Raw genomic sequence first — 9915 nt, forward strand, 5'->3', positions numbered from 1 at the left:
ACTTGGTTACAAAATCATTCCCTGAATTTATGTACCTCATTGATTTCATTGGTTTTTTCAGTTGATTGATGAGTTCATAAAAAAGACATGAATGTTATGTTGGGAGGAATATTCTTGGGTGGTACTCATGGAAAGCGACATAAGGCCAAGTGGATAAGAGCTACTCAGTGCTAAATATAATACTAGCATACTCTTAGAGGCACAACAGAATATCTCCCAAATATATGTCTAAAAAAAATCTTTACTGATACTTATAAAGGGAATTGGTGTTGTGAAAGGAGTGATGGCAGTTGACATCGATATCTTGAATACTCCATTAGTTCATTGGATGGTCCAGAGTAAACGAAAATGCATGCCAACAACAAAAAATGATTATTATATCCATATTTCAAGTTCACATAAGTGTGTTTAATGTCTCATTATGGAAATCTGGGAATTTTGTGTAATGTTTGATAGGTTTCTCTAATTTGTACTTGTTCTTTGAATTCACTAGATTGGGAATGTTTCTAAAGGTTATTGAGCCACCTTACTAATGAATATTGAGTATTGAGTATTGTTTTATATTCATATACTGAATCATTGACATTTATCTTTTAGTACAATCATTTCCGTGTAGAATTCTTATGGGAAGAAGGCCTAGAGTGTAGAAGTTGGAACCTCCTATTCAAGGAGTGGTGGTAGATGGAGTAAATGGAGTAGGTTCAAAAAAGTTGTATACATTAAAATGATTTTTAGAGGGTATTGAACTAAATATCAGGAACTCTGACAAGGAAGGTGAGGGAGGTCTCAATGGTAGTGTTGGGGTTGGATTTGTGTAGAAGGAGAAGGTCGCTGCCAATGGATTTGGAGGGGATGATGTTGGAAGAATGTGGCTTTCTTTTCCTCTGTGTTTATTGTAATGGAATATAGTACTTGTTTTTGTTTGTCTTATGTTTCTCTATTACATAGTAACTAATTTTGAAAAGGTGTGCAATCTTGGATGGTGATGTAGATAGACTAGTTTATTTCTATATCTTGTCTATAGAGAAAAAGGTGTTCAGCTAATTGATGGTGATAAAATCTTGATTCTTTTTTCTATTTTCATTAAGAAGAAATTAGATTCCATAACCCTTTGAGGTAAAAAGTTCACCAACAGTAAGATAGCTCATAATCCTTTCATTGAAGAGTGCCATTCCATTACACTAGGAATTGTACAGAGTGCTTATGCTAATGGAGCTTCAACAAGGTGCTTGAGAGAAATTGGTTTGGAAGTTGTATTCACTTCCATTGGAGTGAAGTAATTTACATGAGAAGGCTACCGAATATTATATTGTTATATACTTTGAAGAAAATGGACATGGAACTATTTTATTTCTTAGGAATTACTACTATGGTAAAAAGCATTCATTGTGTATCTTTTACCCCATACAAAAATTACCTGCATATGAATTCTAAAACACAAAAAATAAACAATGCAAGAGCATAACACATAAAACAAATATAAACATATATTTTCCCCTGGATCCCAAAACTGGGACTACCAACTTGATTTTTCATTATGTTCCTTTCAATGTTACAATACATATTGATACATGTTGAAGCATCCAATACCATGGACCAAAAACCATAGTGTCCAAAACCATGGATCGAAAACCATCACGTCCAAAACCATGTGCGAAAATCATGCACAAAACCATAGGTAGGTCTGCCCAACCTAATATAGGGTCCAAAAAAATTTTCCTGGGGCGTTAGCCTCAACCTCGTAGATGGGGGCTACCAACCCCCCTCAAACACCCCGAAGAGGGGGGCCTACCGTCCCCCCTGTGACCCCCCCCCCCCCGGCTGCGTAATCGACGCAATGAAAGGGGGTCTCTGCCCCCCCTCTAACCCCTTGGTTTACTACATTGGCTTGTCGTGGAAAGAATAACACAACCCAACATTCTCCCACTTGTTTATTTCTTTCCACAAGGTGCCACAAGAGAGCTTAGTCATTTATCTAGCCCTGCAACGCCCATTGTTGCCCTACACGAAGATAACTTCTCAGAGCTCACAAATTTTTTCAGTGCATCTGTACTATTCTTCAAAGTGTCCACCTTTACCAGAAACACCTTTTTTTCTTCTATCATATCCCTCACAAAGTGATAGTGAACATCAAAGTGCTTTGTCTTTGAATGGTAAGCAGGATTCTTTGCCAAGAAAATTGCACTTTGGCTGTCATAGTCTATCCTTATAGCTCCCTGTATTAACCCCATACTTGAACATAATCTCTGCAACCAAACTGCTTCCTTGCTTGCATGAGTGGTTGCCATGTATTCAGCCTCTATAGTTGATAGTGCCACTACAAATTGTTTCTTACTCATCCAACTGACTGCACCTCCAAATAGGTTAAACACATACCCACTTCTAGATCTTCTCTGATCCAGATCTCCAGCCTAGTCAACATCAACAAATTCACGGATATCCAAAAATTTGTCCAATCGTGGTCTTCCTTTGTAGCACAAACCATAATCACTAGTGCCATGCAAATACCTGAAAACCCGCTTTACTGCTATCCAATGCTCCTTCCCTGGTTTTGACATAAACCTGCTCAATACTCCCAATACATGTGCAATGTATGGTCTAGTAAAGAACATCACATACATTAGGCTACCAACTGCACTTGCATATGGAACACGGGACATGTCCTCTTCCTCTTGTTGTGTCTTAGGACACTATTCAGCAGACAACTTTACACCTACAGGAATAGGAACCTTCACCGGTTTACTATCCTGCATATTAAACCTCTACAATATTGTCTTGACATACTTCCTCTGGTTTAACCAGAGCTTCCTCTTTACCTGATCTCTTTTAATTTCCATGCCCAAAATATATTTTGCAGCACCAAAATATTTCATGTCAAATTTGGAGGACAATTGGGTCTTCAAATCCTGGATAATTTCTTTATCATTTACAACCAACAACATATCATCCACATACAAGACTAGATAAATAACATGATCACCAATTAATTTAAAATACACACAGTGATCTGCTTTTCTTCTGGTGAAGCCAAGTCCCCGTAGAAATGTATCAAATTTCTGATACCACATCCTTGGTGACTGTTTTAACCCATACAGAGACTTCTTTAACTTGCATACCAGTTCTTTCTTACCCTTCACCACAAAGCCTTCAGGTTGCTTCACGTAGATCTCCTCTTCCAGATCCCCGTGAAGAAATGTTGTCTTCACATCCATTTGTTCTACCTCAAAATCAAAAGCAGCAGCAATGGATAAAAGTAATCTAATAGAAGCTACCTTGGCAACAGGAGAAAAAATATCACCAAAATCAATTCCTAGCACTTGAGAATAACCTTTTGCTACCAACCAAGCTTTGTATTTCTCCACCTTTCCTTTTGCATTTGTTTTCTTCTTGAACACCCATTTGCTGCCAATGGGTTTCCTTCCAGCTGACAACTCCACCATATCCCAAGCCACATTTTTGTGCAAAGATGTCATTTCATCAACGATGGCCTCTTTCTAGAGTTTTCCATCCTCTAGATCTATTGCTTCCTTCACATTTCCGGGATCATCATTAGTAATAGATAAAGAAAAATTTGAACAGAAAGTCGATGGACTATACCTTTCTAGTTGCCTTCTTTCTCGAACTGATCTTCTCACACCTGGAGTTTGTGGCTCTTCATCTTTTGATTCCTCCTTCGTTGTAGAGTCTGATTCTTCCTCCTTGACCTCAAACTCTATATTCTCAGGTTCCTTTGGTTGGACTTCATGTTTAATAACATCTTTCACCTCTTCAAACACTAGATCTTGGTTGTACACAACCTTCCTTCTTACTAGGTTCCAAAGATTATAACCCTTTAAACCATCCTTATACCCAATAAAGATGCACTTTTCAGATTTACTATCCAACTTGGTTTGTTTCCCCTTTGGAACATGTACATATGCATCACATCCAAATACCCTCAGATGTGAAAGAGAGGGTTTCTTACCAGTCCATACCTCTTGTGGAGTCTTATCCTCCAACGCTAATGAAGGTGATCTATTGACCAGGTAACATGCTATCTCCACTGCCTCTTCCCAGAATTCCTGTCCTAACCCAGCACCGCTGAGTATGTTTCTTGCCATTTCTATCAACATATTTTTCATTCTTTTTGAAACTCCATTTTGCTAAGGTGTATATGGAGTAGTCTTCTGCCATGCTATACCACACTTCTTACATAATTCTTCAAATTTCTTACTGCAAAACTCTCCACCGTTACCTATCCTCAACACCTTTATCTTCTTCTCTGTCCAATTTTCCATTAGAGCCTTAAATTCTTTAAACATGTGAAAGGCTTCAGATTTTTTATTAAGGAAATATATCCATGTATTCCTTGAGAAGTCATCTATAATTGATACATAGTACACAGATTTACCCAGTGATGGAACCTTCATAGGTCTAAACACATCACTGTGCATAAGCTCTAATATCTGTTTCGCCCTCTTACCACCAGAGGGGAAACTCACCCAATTTCTCTTTCCATATACACATTTTTAACAAAAATCAAAATCCAGAGAGCTATTACTCATACCTTCTACCATACCCTTAACATGAAGTATTTGAAGGCCCTTCTCCCAAATATGTCCAAGCCTTTGATGCCACAACATGGTCTCCTCTCCAGAGACCACTAGCTTTTTTGCTCCACTTTCAGGAACCATAGAACTATTGCACCCATCACTAATAGGGCTACCTTGTAGATTTTACAAAGGTCAAATCCGAACTCCCTGCATCAATATCAGTGCTCCCCGAACCATCTTGCAGGTATCCTTCTCAAACATTGTTTTTACACCTGCATCATCCAGCTTGCTTACAGAAATCAGATTTATGGCCAATACAGGAATATGTAGAACACCCAAAAGTGTTCTAACCCTTCCACCTTGCAATTTAAACTTTACCTTTCTACGACCAACAATTCTAGCCTTCCTATCATCCCTTAAGAAGACATCACCACCATCATATTTCTCATACTTAGAGAACCACTCTCTATGGGGAGTGAAGTGAAAGGATGCACCTGAGTCAATCAACCATGCCTCATGATCTACATGTGTACTTGAAGAAGACAAGTACACACCCCCACCTTCATCTGAGGTGGCTTTTGCCTCTACAGAAGGAGCATCATCAGATCCCTTTCCTTTGTCAAGAGCTTTAAATCTACAGTCCCTTTTGTAGTGCCCTTCATTTCCGCATTTCCAACACACCACCTTTACAGGATTTCCTAGAGATTTAGATCTCCCTCTAGATTTAGATCTCCCACTCGATGACTTATTTTTGTCTATGTTCTGGGACCATCCTTGTACAGACAAGGCATCACCATTCTGGCTTTCCATATTTTTCCATCTCATCTCCTCCGTCAGCAAGGATGAGACTATTTCATCAAACTGTAAGGTAATTGCATTGCTACCTATTGCAATAACCAGACTATCGCACGAATCTGGTAGAGAACACAACAAACTAATGCACTTATCTTCATCTAAAATTTTGATATCAACAAATGATAATTTACTTACCATAGTATTAAACGCATTCAGATGCTCTAACACCGAGTCTCCATCTTTCATCCTCAAGTTATACAACTTTTTCCGTAGGAACAATTTATTCACCAGAGACTTAGATTGGTACAAAGTCCCTAACTTGTCCCACAAAGCCTTCACCGTAGCTTCCCTTGATACATTCAACAATACTAAATTTGGGACACATAATTGTATTGTGCTCTTTGCCTTTTGACCCAACTTCTTCCATTCTCCATCAGAAACTCCCGTTGGTTTAGTATCTGGATCTACGGTGATCCACTGATCTTTATCTACCAACAGATCCTCCATATTGAGTTTCCACAACTCAAAACTCTGACCATTAAATTTCTCGATATCTATCTTTCCACTGCTCGCCATCTTCTTTCACCACTAGAATCGATCCCGCAGGTCTCCCACTGAACGGGGTCTACCACACGCCTGAGCGAAACCCCTCAACAACAAAGGTGTCCCCTTGAAGCCAAAATGGCTCTAATACCAAATGTAGGTTTTAACCTCGTACAAGAATTACTTGCATACGAATTCTAAAACACAAGAAAAAATAATGTGACAGCATAACACATAAAACACATATACACAGAGATTCCCCCCTAGATCCCAAAACCGGGACTACTAGCTTGATTTTTCATTATGTTCCTTTTAATGTTACAATACATATTTATACATGTCGAAGCATCCTTTACCATGGACCAAAATCCATCATGTCCAAAACCATGGACCGAAAACCATCGCATCCAAAACCATGTGTGAAAATAATGCAGAAAACCATAGGTAGGTTCGCCAAACCTAATATATGGTGCAAAAAAATAACACAACCCAACGTGATGAACAAATTTCTTCTACATCAATATGTTTGTTTGACTCTAAATGGGCTATAGTAACTGAAATATTACTGGTATTTAGTATAGTAAATAGATAATGTGATCATATGAATATTTGTAATTTATAACACTTATTTAAATTTAAGTTCCAGTCTCATAACAGAGGAGGATTGTTCAAATATTGTTGGCCATTAGTGGTTTGATCAATCAAGCAGTTGGGGATGCATTGAGTGGTTTGTTATTGGTAGAGGTAATTATTCACTAAATGCGATGGTCCATTCAAACATGGAATACACTATTATGGACCTTCCGCATGGATAATTGAAGGTTTTTTCATCTATTTTTGATGACTTGGACTCATTGTGGTCTTTCACGTAAGGAAGCACCTTTAGTGTTCTAAAAAAGTTCTCCATACAACTGATTATAGTTAGCATTGCCTGAGAAGAAGGGTGTGGTGAATACATTTAAGTGATTGTGTTAATTTATATTAGTTTAGATATTTTGTATTATTATGTTTTCTCTTTGTGATAACATATGGTTACCCAATGACTTAATTTGTTTGGAACATCAAAATTTTGTGTTGTGCTCCCATTGAGTGCACTGTTTCCATTCACTAGAAAAGAAATTGATAAATTGTCGTTTACACAGACATGAGTACTACACATTAAGTGAAGGATATTAGAACCAAAACTTCATTTTGTACTCATTATCCCTTGAAATATCATTGAAATCTTATAAAGCATACATTCTACAACCTTGTCTAATGTAAACAAGGGGGTTGCATGACATCTAGTCCCTGCCCTAAGTAGGATGAACAACCTCGATATTTATGTAGAGCTATTGGTGGCACAACACTAGGTTGGGTTGGGAGGCAAGTTTTTTCTATGTATAGGTGATTTAGGAGAGCACATGCATGCCTTAGGCATGTCTTCTCTAGTCTTCAGTTTGGTCTTTAGTTCAGTTCAGTTAAGTTTTAGGTTGCATGCATGATCTGTTCTTGGACAAGGCACAGATCCCTAGGCAACCCCTCTAGCGGATTAGCGGAGCCAAGCCACGTAGCAAAGTTGAGTAGCCAAGTATTAAAGCTTAGTATCTGAGGATCAAATCCTATAAGCAAATCCAAGTAGCCCAACCAAAGCGAGCCCAGGAGCCCATCCCATCCTAGGTAACCTTCCTGAAAGGGTATAGTTCATAAACCTTGAAATAAAAGGAATGCACGTGTATGGGTTGCCCACGATGAGTACCAAGGCTAGAGGGTAGAGTGGCCAAGTAGATACCAAGCCAACCAATAGCGTTTTGTGTAGGATTTGCATGGGCTACACGTGCCTCCTGCCTCCTGCCCACCACGAGAGGTGTAACGAGAATGATTGCCTTGAAGAAACTAAGTTGTCAAGCACATAGTTTTTCAGTGAGGATGGACTGGGAGTAGGTGACCATGCCTCCTACCTCACCACAAGAGGTATAATCAGAGAATGAGTGCAGCATACAAAAACAGAACAAAGGCGGCATGAGCAGGAAGGAAGTTCCTATCGGCATATTCTTCTGCAATTATAGCAATGAATAAGTATTTATGGAGATACGGCTTCAAATGCAGTTGATTGCCTACCTTTCATACATACTGGAGTAGATGGGTCTCCTCAATGCACGAAAATAAAGACTCTACTCAACTGACTATAGGCCTACGCCCCACTGAAGCCCTTGTTCGCTGCTGTAGGGTTCGTCCACTTCGTTACAGAGGCATCAACGCCCAAACGAATTGGTAATTATTTGGGGTCAGAAACAAATAAGAATAATAGGGGGCGCCTTGAAATCAGAAGAATGGCTCTTTAATAATAGGCGCCATATCTGAAGTGAAATGAGTAGGTAGCAACACCAAAAGCAACGGAAAACTAGCTAGGTTCTGGGCTAGAAAAGAAAAGGAAATAGATTCAGAGGTAGCTAGAGTAGCAAAAAGTAAAGTAACCTAACATTTTGCTAACTACAAGCTTTAATCATCATGGTTGTTGAGATCTAGATCTTTTTTTCCCTTGACTGACTGAAATTGGAGGAGTTTGTTGCGCATGCCTCCAATGTCAACTATCTCAAGATTGGGAAGAAGTCTTCCAGAGTTCTGGTGATGGGCGGGGAAGACCACAAAGTGAATATGTGGGCTATTGGAAAACCGAATGCCATTCTGGTCAGTTTTAAATTTTGTCGTGGCTTTATTTTTTATTGTAAGCTTTTTATGGCAGCGTATTTATGTAATCGCAACAGGCATCTATAATGCTTTAATTCTCTCATTTGTGACAGCAATATATAGGTCCAAGGAGTTGGTAGAGTATGCATTATTTTGTCTTTGCTTGGCACTGTTATTTTCTAAAATAGAAAGGTTCCCTACTTTGTCAAGATGGCTAACTATGTTATTTTATTATGCCCTCACCTTTTGTTTATTGTTAAAACATAAATTCAATCATTTTTTCATCCAAATAGGTTCTGTGGAGATTCCACTTGCAACCCTGAAACATTCAGGGGAGCCCTTTCAAGGAACCAAAGTAGACTGTAATAAGCATTTTTCAAATGCATTGTTTCTGATGGGAGAGATCGGTGGAAATGACTACAATGATGCATTCTTTCAATGACGACCGATGCAAGAAGTCGAAACATTTGTCCCTTTAGTTACTGATAAAATCACAAACTTGCTCAAGGTAAGTGAATCTTTATTTCCATTCCATGGAAGCTAGGTTAAATTAACTTAAAGCAAAAGTAGTTAGTAATTATTTTAAGTCTTGAGTTTTCTTCACGATACTCTGCAAAAGCTACGCTAAATAAAATTAAAGAAATTAATAATTGTAACTTCTCGCTCTGGTAATCTTCTTGCTTTGCTTTTCTGCAGACATTGATTACAGTATTGTGAAAGCTAAGCTAAATTAAATTAAAGAAATTAATAATTCTAACTTCTCGCTCTGGCAATCTTCTTGCTTTGATTTTCTGTAGACATTGATTACCGTAGGTGGTGCAAGGAAGATTTTAGTTCAGAACAACTTGCCCATCGGCTTAAAACATAAATTCAATAATTTTTTCATCCAAATAGGTTCTGTGGAGATTCCACTTGCAACCCTGAAACATTCAGGGGAGCCCTTTCAAGGAACCAAAGTTCCATGAAATTGATGCTAATTGTGAATTGTGTAGAGTTTATCTGGTCATTCAAGTGCTGTGGAGTCTGTGACTTTTGATTCTGCAGAAGCTTTAGTTGTTGCTGGAGCTGCTAGTGGTACAATAAAGCTATGGGATTTGGAAGAAGCAAAAAGTAAGCTAAGCTATTTAACAAAGAATATGCCAGAAATGGAGTGTGGCTGTAGTGATGTTCCTAAAATGCTTACGCAAAATCGAAAGAAATTCGATCGCAAAATCAACCTACATAAGTAGTCGATTTTTATACAGCCTTGTCGATTATGATTGTTGGCTTGTATGGGCCTGACCTAGGTTCAGAGGTGATTTAGCCAAACAAATGCTAGTACTACTAGCCCTTTCGGCAACAGTGTGCAGAACATGGACTCAGGTCTCACCCGAAG

The 9915-nt window shown here is 38.5% G+C and overlaps 1 pseudogene; it reads left to right on the plus strand.

Moving 5' to 3' along the window:
• Nucleotides 1–283: 283 nt before the first annotated feature.
• On the plus strand, nt 284–8982 carry LOC149208779 (phosphoacetylglucosamine mutase-like; annotated as a pseudogene).
• The last annotated feature ends 933 nt before the right edge of the window (nt 8983–9915 follow it).

The sequence above is a fragment of the Pinus tabuliformis genome, chromosome 1_2 (genome assembly GCF_031772625.1).
Source record: "Pinus tabuliformis cultivar Carrire ecotype Pingquan chromosome 1_2, CPIR1, whole genome shotgun sequence".
Lineage (NCBI taxonomy): Eukaryota > Viridiplantae > Streptophyta > Pinopsida > Pinales > Pinaceae > Pinus > Pinus tabuliformis.